Raw genomic sequence first — 13,166 nt, forward strand, 5'->3', positions numbered from 1 at the left:
AATAAGGAAATATATTCATTCCCTCATCTAGAGTATGGTATAACATATGGAGCTAACATGTGATCCGAGACTATCTGATGCAATAGATGGCAGAATTTAGATGTTATTTGCAATCTGGCCTGTTGTTTAGAAAGCTGTCTTGATTCTTCCAGACAAAATGTCACAGAACCACCCGACTTTCCAAAGGTATCCATAGGAAGATGAACAAATTAAGAACGGTCAAATAATCAGATCAATACTGATCTATTGCTTTTAGATTTCATCCCCTCCAGTGGTGAAATCTGAACCGGTTTGCTACCAGATGCACACTGCGCCCGTGTATGCGCACCAAATGCGCGCTGCGCATGTGCATGCACCAAAAGGAGGCTTGGGAAGGTAAGTAGAACAGCGAGGGGAGGGTGAATCAGCTGTGCCGTATGATTTAGCTTCGCTAGAAAGCAGGATTTCCTGCTTTCTAGTAAAGCTAAACTGCACGGCACAGCTGATTGTCGGAAATACCAGTTCAGAGGAACCGGTAGCTGTTTTCAACTACCGGTTTGACCAAACCGGTAGCTTTTTTTTTTTTTTTTTACTGCTGGTTCGCCTGAACCGGACCAAACCGATAGCATTTCACCCCTGATCCCCTCCCAAAATTCAAGTAGGATTATTTTTTGGTTAATAAATTCAGTTTTTGGTTTGGATAAAGGAAAGAATGGTGGGACATAGTAAGCTCTTCTTAAAACTCAACACAGACTTAATTCCTCAAATGGATGACTTGATGGATTTCAGCTAGATACTAATCCAACATCTCTTTTACAGGCAGTTCATTTAATGACCATTTGAAGTTACAACAGCACTGAAAAAGTGACCCTTTTTCACACCTATGACCGTTGCAGCATCCCCGTGGTCATGTGATCAAAATTCAGATGTTTGGCAACTGACTTCTATTTATGATGGTTGCAGTGTCCTATGGTCATGTGATCACCTTCTGACAAGTAAAGTCAAAGGGGAAGCGGGAGTCAACATCTATGTTACTAATTTAACAATTAACTTTACAGATTTGGCAAGAAAGGTTGTAAAATGGGGCAAAACCTCACTTAACAAATGTCTCGTTTAGCAAGAGAAATTTTGCCCTCAGTTGTGATCATAAGTCAAGGACTACCTATATTAGTAACTGAGATACTCTGTTGGTATATGGTCTGTTTGGCAGTTACTTTGCCTTTCATTGTGTGTAAAATTTAAATTTATTTTTATATTGTATTTTTAAATTTGTCTTAGATGCCCAGAGTCACATTTATGAGATGGGCAGCAATACAAAGCAATTTAAATAAATAAATATTTGGTTTTAACCTAGGGCATGGTTTAAATAAAATCCATTTAGGGTTTATTCAGTAAATTCACACAGGGTATTGTTTACTTGTCATGTACTCACACATCACCATGTAAGGTACAGCGAAAGTACAGCAAATAATTTACCAATATTCTGATTATGGCCTTCAATTTGCACATGATGCGGTTATTTCAAGAATTTTATTTATTTACCCATTGCATCATTAGAATACCTTGAACTCTGGAGTTTTCGCTCCAAGCTATGGAGAAGACATTTCAAACTAGACAGAGGGAGGGATGAAAAAAATTAATGATTTCCAGAATGGCATTTGCTTTCTTCGGGAGTGGGTGGGTGGTTTGGGTTTCTATGGCTGCATTTACTCCATTCCCTCACTCACACAGTCCTCGCTGACATAGATTTTATTAGCATATATAAGTTAGCAAGTTAGGATTTTTCTCCCTTCATGTTAATATTCATGCCTCCAAATTTGTAGATATCTTTCTGGAAATGTTTACCAGCGCTTCTTATTCCATGCAATCTTTTTTTTTTTTAAGAATAGAATAGAATTCTTTACTGGCCAAGTGTGATTGGACACACAAGGAATTTGTCTTTGGTGCATATGCTCTCAGTGTACATAAAAAGAAAAGATACATTCATCAAGAATCATAAGGTATAACACTTAATGATAGTCATATCATATCATAGTCATTACAAATAAGCAATCAAATCATACTAGGAAACAATCAATATAATCGTAAGGATACAAGCAACAACGTTACAGTCATACAGTCATAAGTGGGAGGAGATGGGTGATAGGAACAATGAGAAGATGAATAGTAATACAGACTCAGTGAATAGTTTGAAAGTGTTGAGGGAATTATTTGTTTAGCAGAGTGATGGCATGGGGGAAAAAACTGCTTGTGTCTAGTTGTTCTGGTGTGCAGTGCTCTATAGCATTGTTTTGAGGGTAGGAGTTGAAACAATTTATGTCCAGGATGCGAAGGTCTGTAAATATTTTCACAGCCCACTTTTTGACTGCTGTAGTCAAAAAAGCATTTTTTAAAATGCTATCAGTATTTTGGCACCTTGAGTGCTCACTTCTAATTCTAGATCAATTATAAAACAAATGAATACACACCAATTCCAAAATACTTTGTTGAGGGATGGCCCAGATCATATCCCTCCATAGCAAGATTTATTTAGTCATTTAGTCCTTCTTTCTCTTTTCATAAAAGAACTTTGCTCATAAAAGCTAATTTTGCTCAAGAATCTGGGTTAACTTCCCTGGGAGCTTCCTGGAGGACCAAATAAACATCTCTTCTTTTGCATCTTTTCTGATTCTTTACATTCTCAATCTACAATAGTCAAGAGGCAGAATCTATTTTGGTTCTCTTTAGGAACAAATGTGTTCCTAGAACAGTGCCTTTTAGTAACAGGAAGTGAAGCAGGAAGTGAAGCTTAAATAATTATGCCTCATTTCAGTTATAAACATCTGTTGGGATTCCTCATTATTAAACTTGACAGAATTAGGCAAGTTTTAGATACAGGACCCTTCTTTATATAGACATTATTCAGTTATGAAGCCCACAATGTATTAAGCAGTAAGTTACCACTTTGTTGAAAATGTATTAATTTTATTGCAAGAAAGGTCAATGCAAGAAAGGTCTTGCAATGTTTATTGCAAGAACAAAATGAACACATTAATCAGATCAGCAGACCCTGCAGGCTCGAAATGTTTTTTTTTAAAAAATAAGAATGCTGGACATATGATGTGGCCTTAATCAACCTGGAGCCAGTTTATTTGTTTTCCCCCCGAACACCATTGCTCTGCTAAACAAATAATTCCTTCAATACTGTCAAACTATTCACTAAGTCTGCATTACTATTACTATTAGTCTTCTCATCGTTCCTATCATCCATCTCCTACCACTTACGACTGTATGACTGTAACCTTGTTGCTTGTATCCTTACGATTTATATTGATATTGTTTCCTAGTATGATTTGATTGCTTATTTGTAACCTATGACTATCATTAAGTGTTGTACCTTATGATTCTTGACGAACGTATCTTGTCTTTTATGTACACTGAGAGCATATGCACCAAGACAAATTCCTTGTGTGTCTAATCACACTTGGCCAATAAAGAATTCAATTCAATTCCATTCCATTCTCCATGTTCTATCCATACCATGGCTTCCTGATTGTGTATTTAAGCTTCTCATGAGGACAATGACATTACAGGTAGTCCTCGATTTACAACAGTTTGTTTAGTGACTGTTAAAAGCTACCACGGCTCTGAAAAAAGTGACTTTTGAATGTTTTCAGTTACCTATGCAGCATCCTCATGATCTTGTGATCAAAATTCAGAAGTTTGACAACCGATTCATATTTATGACCATTGCTGTGTTCCAAGGCCACGTGATCATCTTTTGCAACCTTCTGACAAGCAAAGCCAATAGAGAAGCCAGTTTCACTTAACTGGGTTATTAATTTATCAACCGCAGATTCACTTAACAACTGTGGCAAGGAAATGGGGCAAAGCTCGCTGAACAAATGTCTATGGAGATTCTCAGTCATTCAGGTCATGGTTGTCCCAAAGGTGCTTTTTCAAGAGGCAACTGGACTTTCTGGGGTTTTTTGAAGACGTTTCACTTCTCTTCTCATCTCATCAACTGAAGAAGCTTCTTGGATGAGAAGCGAAACATCTTCAAAGAAAAACCAGAAAGTCCAGTTGCCTGTTGAAAAAGCACCTTTGGGACAACCATGACCTGGATGACTGAGAAACTTCATCGACATTCACTGAACAAATGTTGAAATGTTGAGACCCTAGAAAGAGTGCACAGAGGAGCAACCAAGATCATTAGGGGACTGGAGGCTAAAGCATATGAAGAACGGTTGCAGGAACTGGGCACGGCTAGTCTAGTGAAGCGAAGGACCAGGGGAGACATGATAGCAGTATTCCAATATTTGAGGGGCTGCCACAAAGTGGAGGGGGTCAAGCTATTTTCCAAAGCACCTGAAGGCCAGACAACGAATAATGGATGGAAACTGAACAAGGGGAGATTCAATCTCCTTATTTCGAGACATTTTCTGACAATGAGAACAATCAACCAATGGAAAAGAAGTTGCCTTCAGAAGTTGTGGGAGCTTCATTCCTGGAAGCTTTCAAAAAGAGACTGGATTGCTATTTGTTGAGTCTGCTGCTTGGGCGGGGAGGGGGGTTGGACTAGATGACTTCCAAGGTCCCTTCCAACCAGAGGTGGGTTTCAGCAGGTTCTGACCAGTTCTGGAGAACCGGTAGTGGATATTTTGAGTAGTTCGGAGAACCAGTAGTAAAAATTCTGACTGGCCCCACCCCCATCTAATCTCTGCCTCCCAAGTCCTAGCTGATCAGGAGGAAATGGGGATTTTGCAGTAACCTTCCCCTGGATTGGGAAGGGAATGGAGATTTTACAGCATCCTTTCCTTGGATTTATTTATTATTTATTTATTTTGTCGCATTTCTATGCCGCCCCACTCCCAAGGGACTCTGGGTGGCTTATGGGGAAATGGGGGATTTTGCAGTAACCTTCCCCAGATTGGGGTGGGAATGGAGATTTTACAGTATTACGGAGGATCCCGGATCTGCGCACCTTCTGCCACGCTTTTAAGACCTTTTTATTCCACCAGGCGGGCCTGGCCTAATCTTTTCCCTCTTTTTAATTATGCAAATTTTAATCGGTTTTTAAATGATTGGGGTGTTTTAATCTGTCTGGGCCAAATTGTTTAATTCGATTAAATTTTGTATCTATGTATTTTTAATGTTTGGCTGTTCACCGCCCTGAGTCCTTTGGGAGTAGGGTGGTATATAAATCAAGTAAAGTAAAGTATCCTTCCCCAGCCACGCCCACAAAACCGGTAGTAAAAAAATTTGACACCCACTCCTGCTTCCAACTCTATTAATCTGTTAATCGTTTCCCTTAACAACAGGAATTTTGGGTTCAATTGCGGTCATAAATCGAAGACCACTGTATTCTAGAATTCCCATTTTTCTGAGTACTTTCCACGGGAGGTTTCTTGCTACTCCGTATGTTTCGAAGAATAGGTGGCTTCCTTTTGGTTCTCCGCCGCGAAAACTCAAAAAAACCCCATCAGGCAGATGCGCCTCTTTCTCTGTAGGCGCAGCGGCCCGCCTTGCTGTCTTCCAACCCCACTTCGCAAGCAAGGCCCTTTTAACGCGCCTCCTTCAATGTCAAGAGCAGGAGGCCGAAGGCGGCCTCAAGAAGAGGCAGGAGACAGACACCACCCGAGTTCCCGCGCGGCTGCCATTGGCCCCGGCCGAGGGTGGGGTCGGGAGGCGCCTCTCCCGGAGGCTGAACCGCCGGCGTTGCATCACTCGCTTGCGCAGGCCTCCCACACCGCGCGGCTGTCAGAGGGAAGGAAGGAGGCTCGTTCGGAGCGGCCAACACCATTGGGCCCGGGAGCGAAAGGAGGCGGGTCGCCAAGCTCTCCTCATAGGGCAGGAGAGCCGCGGGTGAAGGGCTGCGTCTTTGGCCGGCCGAGAACAGAGCTGGAAGATTTTGCCAGGGACCTTCAGTCCAACCGTCGCTCCGCCGGGAAGGGGGAAAAAAAAAAAAAAAAGCCGAAGGATCCCAACGGGAGAGGCTGCGCCTGCTGCGTAATTACGCATCGCTTCTCCAAGAGTGGCGCTTAAGTGCCAGGTACTATTGTAGAAGCTGCGCGCTTTCCATTCATCCTGGGCGAGGCCGCGGGTCTCTTGCTCGCTCGGTGGAGGGTGAGTAGTGGCGGGTTTCGGAGTAATTAGGAGTGGGGGGGGGTTTCCTAAGCCTCCCCCCACCCCTGGTCCTAGGGGAGAGGGATGCTCTGCCGGGGTTAGAGAACCGTAGGTGCTGCCCTCCCCCTTCCCCGATCTTTCTAAAGGAGCTTTGCCCTTCTGCTCTGTGTCGCCTCGTGGTTACTACGCGGGTACTCCTTTAGTTGCCTTTAATTGCATCAGCGCCGCCGCCGCCTTAATTGGTCTCTTGGAGCAAATTGCTGCATAGGTGGAAGGGAATGCATGATGCATGAGCGGAAGGTTGCCTCTCCGCTGAAAAATGCTCCTGCCTAGCGACGCGCAAGCATTGCCGAGTTACAATTTTGGGGCAGTGGGGTGGGGGGGGGCAGATTCGAGGGGACACCTGCACTTCTCCTCTGGTTCTTGCAGTGGTGTCGAAACTTCCAAGAAATACGCGGAGGGCTTTTTTTCCCCGTTAAGCGTCAGGAGGGTTGATTTTTTTTTTTCTAGCAGTTTGAAGTAGTTTTTTTTTAAACATTAAAATGCATGTCATACTTATTCAGGGCTCCAAATTGCGCGCGACTTGAAGAGGATTGGAATTTCATGAATTGAAATTCGGTCTTGCAAAAGAGACGCTACTTCTGAACGCGGGAGGGTTCCTTTTTTTTTTTTTCCCCGTCGGGCAAGCAAGCATGAATGAGTTACCGTGTAACCGGATAAAGATCATTTGTAAACTCCGTGTAAATTGCCTCCCCCCACTCACTCTCTCTCTCTCCGCTGCCTTTTTAACGCGCGCCCCCTCGGCGCGGCTTCTTCGAGCCGCCCCATGAAGTTCAACGGGACTTCCTTCCCGCTGCCTAAACGGCCTTTTGCAACCTGGCGCCCTCCAGATGGAAACCTCATCTCCCACAATTCCCACTTTGGGGAGGGGGGGGAGTTGTGAAGTTGCCCTTCACAAAAGACATCTGGCGAGTGTAAAATTGTACGTGGCGCTGCATTTCAGCTATATAACACAATGGATGCTTTTGTTCCCTGTTTTTATATTTTGACTGCCCAGAGTCGCATAGTGTGAGATAGGCGCGGCTATATAATTTTTGTGTGTGTGTGAATTTGATTTATATGCCGCCCTTCTCCGGAGACTCAGGGCGGCTTACAATGCGTTAAGCAATAGCCTTCATACTTTAGTATATATTTTTTTACAAAGTCAGCTTATTGCCCCCACAAACTGGGTCCTCAATTTACCTACTTTAGAAAGGATGGAAGGCTGAGTCAACCCTGAGCCTGGCAAGATTCGAACTTACTAATTGCAGACAGCTGGAGTTAAATTACAATGCAATAGTCTGCTGAGCTATCCAGGCTCCTGGATGAATCGCAATCTACTGGGTTAATTTTGTCACTGGGCATCCGAGCTTCCTGTGAATTCTTCGCGATTCTTGCTTTCAAGCCCGCTGTGGCTTGGCTGAAGTCCAGGGATTGGGAGCGGCGACGCCGCCTTGATTTTTTTTCTGTTTGCGCTGCGTGGATTGCCAAGGTTTTGGAACGCGCCGCCGAGCAAGGCACGAGTGGCAGCCTGGAGAAGGCGAGCAGGACGGTGCCGCGTCTCAGTTGCCAAGCGAGGCGCTGGGATGCGAGTGGGAGGCGGCTCCGGTTATTTCTGGAGAATGCGGAAGACACCCAGCTCGCTTCGCTCCGAAGAGGAGGGCCGAGCAATGGAGGCTTTGCAGCCAGACCCTGGAAGGCGGTGCCCAGTCCGGGAAGGCTGGGCTCCTGGGCTTCTTGCGCTGATGCTGGTTGCGTGGCTTTTCTCTCAGAGGCGCGCCTGGGTGCTTCATCTTTCTCTTTTGACGCGCGAGGAGGAGTTGGTCGTCGGGACGCGTGACGCAGTTCGCGGGGTTCCACTTCGTTTTTTAACCCAGCGTTGTGAACCCAGACGAGGATCTCTTAATCATGTGACGAAGTTAACTTGAATTGCGCCCTGTTTAAATTAATTAGAATAACAGAGGTGGAAGGGACCCTTGGAGGTCTTCTAGTCCAACCTCCTGCTCAGGCAGGAGACCCTATAACCGTGATGGCAAATCTATGGTATGTGTGCCACAAGTGGCACACCGAACCATATTGGTGGGCACATGAGCATTGCCCTAGCTCAGCTCCAGCACGCATGCGTACGCTGGCCAGCTGATTTTTGGGCCTTCTGGGCCCAAGGGAAATCAGCAAATGGGCTGTTTCCGGCCTCAGGGGAGGTGGGGAAGGCTGTTTTTGACCTCCCCAGGCTCCTAGAAAGCCTCTGGAACCTGAGGAGGGCAAAAAAATGGCCCTACCGAACCCACCGGGCCATCATATGCCAAAAGTGGGGGGACCATGGGGGGGGTTGCGCACGCATGCGTGGCTGCAGAGCGCATAGAATTATGGATGTGGGCACACACACATGCGACCACCCCACACTCCCCCAGCTTTTGGCACGCGATGGCAAAAAGGTTAGCCATCACTGCCCTATAACATTTTAGAATAACACAATAACACAGTCGGAAGGGACCTTGGAGATCTTCTAGTCCAACCCTCTGTTGAAGCAGGAGACCCTATACGATTCCAGACAAATGGTTGTCCAGTCTCTTCTTAGAAACCTTCAGTGATAACAGCACTCACCACTTCTAGTGGGTGGTGGTGGTGGTGTCGTGTGCAATCTGGTTTTGGCTCTGTTGCTGATAATATTGGTCCCCTCTATTAGTTAATACATTGGGAAGGATATCCCAAAGGTACTTTTTCAAGAGGCAACTGGACTTTCTTGTTTTTTTCTTTTTTTTTTGAAGACGTTTCGCTTCTCATCCAAGAAGCTTCTTCAGCTCTGACAGGATAGTGGGGAATCTGTAAGAGCTGAAGGAACTTCTTGGATGAGAAGCGAAATGTCTTCAAAAAACAAACAAACAAGAAAGTCCAGTTGCCTCCTGAAAAAACACCTTTGGGACAACCGTGACCTGGATGACTGAGAATCTTTACAGATTGGGAAAGGTGGCTTAATAGCCAGAAGTTCAAATTAGATTTAGAATATCTTTATTGTCACTTTGAATGTACACTAATCTGCATATGTTAAAATGTAATTTTGTTGCATAAAGTTCTCAGAGAGTCACCAACTCCAATACATAGATAGATGGTCGATATGCGTGACTAAATAAATAAATAAATACAAAATTAAGCATATAACTGCAAACCCACATATACGACACATTATATGACACACAAAGTTTTGGTTTTGTTCATTGAGGGGTGAAGATCTGCATGGTTTTTGGAGAGTTAAGTTCAGGGGTGAAATCCAGCAGGTTCTGACAGATTCTGGAGAACCGGTAGGGGAAATTTAGAGTAGTTCGGAGAACCGGCAAATATCACCTCTGACTGGCTGGGGAGTGGTGTGGGAATGAAGATTTTGCAATATCCTTCCCCCAGGAGTGGGGAGGGAATGAGGATTTTGCAGTATCCTTCCCCTGGAGTGGGGTGGGAATGGAGATATTGCAGTATCCTTCCCCTGCCACGCTAACCAAGCCATGCCCACCAAGCCACACCATGTCCACAGAACTGGTAGTAAAAAAATTTGGATTTCACCACTGAAGTTGCATTATGTTCAGTAATTGTGGGTGGTTAGATATCCTCTGATTTGTAGGTATGTACGCCACACTAGGCAGTTTTCTTTGACAAGATATTTCAGACTGGTTTGCCATTCCTTCCTTCCTGGCATTGAGAGGGTGTGGCTGGTCCAAGGTCATCCTGTTGACTTTGCTCCTAAAGTGGGACTATGACTCAACTGGTTTCTAACTTGATAACTTAATCCTTACACTACACCAAACTGGCCTACCCTCTGTAGAATATCATTATTCCTTTCTTAACAGCTTTTACATTCTTCCTCAAAATCCTGGAAGCTAAACAGTTTAGGACTTGGTTAATCCTTGCTTGGAGATCATTGGGAAGTTGCAGAAATATCCCAGAAGTTGTCTTAGTTTTGACCTGACTTACATTTTTTTGATATGGACATGTCCCAATTAAAAAATGAAAATGAAAACATGGACTGTATCATAGTTTAAAGCTCCTGGAATTATTGACGTTTTATTTAAATTAATAATTGTATCTCGGTGGTTGCATGACCTATTTAGATGCCAATACGCTAAATAGCGTATTGGCCTTGGTAGTACAGTGGTTTAATGCACCCTGTAATTAACACAGCTGCCTGCAATTTCTGCAGGTTCGAATCTTACCAGGCTCAAGGTTGACTCAGCCTTCCATCCTTTCTAAGGTAGGTTAAATGAGGACCCAGTTTGTGGGGGCAATAAGCTGATTTTGTATAAATATACAAAAGTATGAAGGCTATTGCTTAACGCATTGTAAGCCGCCCTGAGTCTCCGGAGAAGGGCGGCATATAAATCAAATAAAAAAAAAATAAAAAAAAATAAAGAAATTAACTGGAAATATGGTGCTGGTATCTATTGTGTTTTACAATCAAAAACTTTATTTGGCCAAGTGTGCTTAGACATGCAAGGAATTTGTCTCCGGTGCAGAATCTGTCAGTGTATAGGCAAAGCAACATTATTATCATGAATAGTAAAGAAGGATAATACTACAACAATTTTACCTTACATAGACATTAGATAGTTACTGTGAGAATTAGGTGTTCAGCAGAGTGATGGCACAAAGGGAAAAAACTGTCCATGTGTCTTAGTTGATTAGTTGATTTGGCATGCAAGTAACCTCTGGGAGGAGGTTTCGAAGTATTTCTAGAAGGACTACCAGATTCTGTAACAGCTTTGTTTCAGTGGTGGGTTTCAACCAGTGTTACCACCGTTTTGCTTCATGAAAGCGCTTTGCGCATGCGCATTGCATTTCTGAACAACTGAGGTGAGGCAATCCGCTCTGCCGCGCCTTTCAGCTGGGCTAAAAACAACCAAGTATAGGAAAGTATAACGCAGGGGCAGGCGGCAGGGCCCAGCTGACAGTCGGAGCGAACCGGTTGACTCAGCTCACCATTGCCGCTACCAGCTCTCCAGAACCGGGGCGAACCGGTAGAAAGCCACCACTGCTTTGTTCCCTATGCCATCCATCTGGCAAAGTCGCAAGATTCATTTCTCTCGCCATTTACATGTATACATCCGAACTAGAGTGTGCTGTTTCTCGGTGTCATATAATACGTGGGTATATGCATAATTTAATATTTATTTATTTTGTCATGTTTATATAGTGTATATTAGAGGTGGAGACCCTTTAAGAGCTGTATGCAATGAAATTTCATTTTAATGTATGCTGATTAGTGTACATTCAAAGTGACAAAGTTGTTCTAAGTTCTTTAATTACTAAAATATAGTTGTGATTGTCTAAATGCAGAGTGAGCTAATAAAAAAGGGAATTCCTTACACTTTTACTGATTACCACATACCAGGATGAATAGAAATATCCCTTTGATGGTGACTAACAATCTCCCCAGCCCTTCACACAAATCCTACACTATCCCTTTGATGGTGACTAACAATCTCCCCAGCCCTTCACACAAATCCTACACTATTATTTGGCTAGTGTTGTTATTTTGATTCAAGATTAGATATTGTCAAAGCCACTGTACAGATCCCAAGTTCTAGGCATGTGAAATTCTGAACAATAGTTGCAAGCACATTCTCAAAGTACTGAGTCACACGCTATAACCAGCTTATTTGCATTCCAGTCTTTGAAATCGGCAGAAGGCAATTGTATCTCTGAATTGCATGACTTGTAAATAGATTATATGAAATAAGAAAGCTGTATTTCTCCATCACTTATGTCTTTGGAAATTTTCAAAACAATTAAGTTTGAAGGGAATGGACAATGAAGCAAAGAAACGATTTTATGCTTTTTTTTTTTTAAACTTAGAAGTACAGATTTTCTCTTTAACATAGGAACTATTCCCCTTTCTCCCACCCATTTTTTGCCAAGACCAGGGTGGATAAAAATCAATGATTTTTAAAAAAAAAAAATCAAAAAAATCAGATTTTTTTGATTTAAATCGGATTTTTTTGATTTTTATCGAATTTATTTTAATAAAAAACTTTTGGGGTAAAAATCTATCGTAAGATAGTTTTCTATTTAAGATAAATAAATAATTTAGTTTATTCAGCATGAAATGGAGCTTAGTTATGTAGCATGAGGCTGTATATTCTGCAACACTGGGACTATCGGTGAGTCAACAGTGGGTCAAAGGAGTAGCAGAGATGACAGTTGCTCTTTAAAAATTATGCTTTAAATCGAGTTGATTTAAATCAAGCCTTTTTACTAGTGATTTAAATCATGATTTAAATTGTGATTTAAATCAACTCTATTTAAATCAAATCCACCCTGGCCAAGACTGAGATGTTTCTGATCCTGAGAGGGTTTTTTCCATTGTGTTTTAGAGCAGTGATTTTCAATCTGTGGTCTGCAGACCCCTGGGGGGGGGAGGTGCACGGACCTTCTGTCACGGAGTCCGTGAAGGCTTGAATGTTATGGTTTAAATCTTGAGTTACTGTATTTTTCGGACTATAAAACACACTGGAGTATAAGATGCACCTAGATTTCGAAGAGGAAAACCAGAAAAAAAATAGTTTATGGCTTCTGCGTGTCAGGTGCCCTCCCTGGCCCCCAGGAACACTCTGCAGGCCTCCCAAACCCTCTGCACGTCCCGTTTTTGCCAAAAACGCACCAATTTTTGGCGACCTGAACCACCCACACATCCCATTTTTGCCCTCCACAGTTCCCAAGAGCACTCTGAGGGCCTCCCAAACCCTTCACACATCCCATTTTTGGCGAAAACAGGACATGCGGAGGGTTTCAGGATGTGCAGGGGGGGGGGGGTGTTCTGGAGGCCAAAAATAGGGCCGTATTCGGCCTATAAGACGCACAGACATTTCCACCCACTTTTCTGGGGGAAAACTGTGTGTCTTATAGGCTGAAAAATACAATAAGTCTTGGTGGTCCGTGCCCATGGTCTGTGGCCACTGAAGGTATTTAAAAGGGCTCTGTGCCAGTGAAGAAAAAGTTGAGAACCACTGTTTAGAGTATGTAGATATATTCCCAAAGAATTTCCATTAGTCATGCTT

General features: G+C 43.2%; 1 protein-coding gene across 3 annotated transcripts in view; it reads left to right on the forward strand.

The window, feature by feature from the left end:
• Nucleotides 1-5,728: 5,728 nt before the first annotated feature.
• Nucleotides 5,729-13,166, forward strand: part of PPM1K (protein phosphatase, Mg2+/Mn2+ dependent 1K) — a 32,285-nt gene continuing 24,847 nt past the window's right edge. For 2 of the 3 annotated variants that reach the window (XM_070948329.1, XM_070948330.1), the window contains exon 1: nucleotides 5,729-6,010. The gene's annotated coding sequence lies outside the window, so the exon portion shown is untranslated. Of the gene's footprint in view, nucleotides 6,085-13,166 lie in introns of all 3 variants that reach the window. The other variant, XM_070948328.1, reaches the window with a different exon arrangement.

Source organism: Pituophis catenifer, unplaced genomic scaffold, assembly GCF_029215685.1.
Source record: "Pituophis catenifer annectens isolate HBS135680 unplaced genomic scaffold, rPitCat1.0.hap2 SCAF_8, whole genome shotgun sequence".
Classification (NCBI taxonomy): Eukaryota; Metazoa; Chordata; class Lepidosauria; order Squamata; family Colubridae; genus Pituophis; species Pituophis catenifer.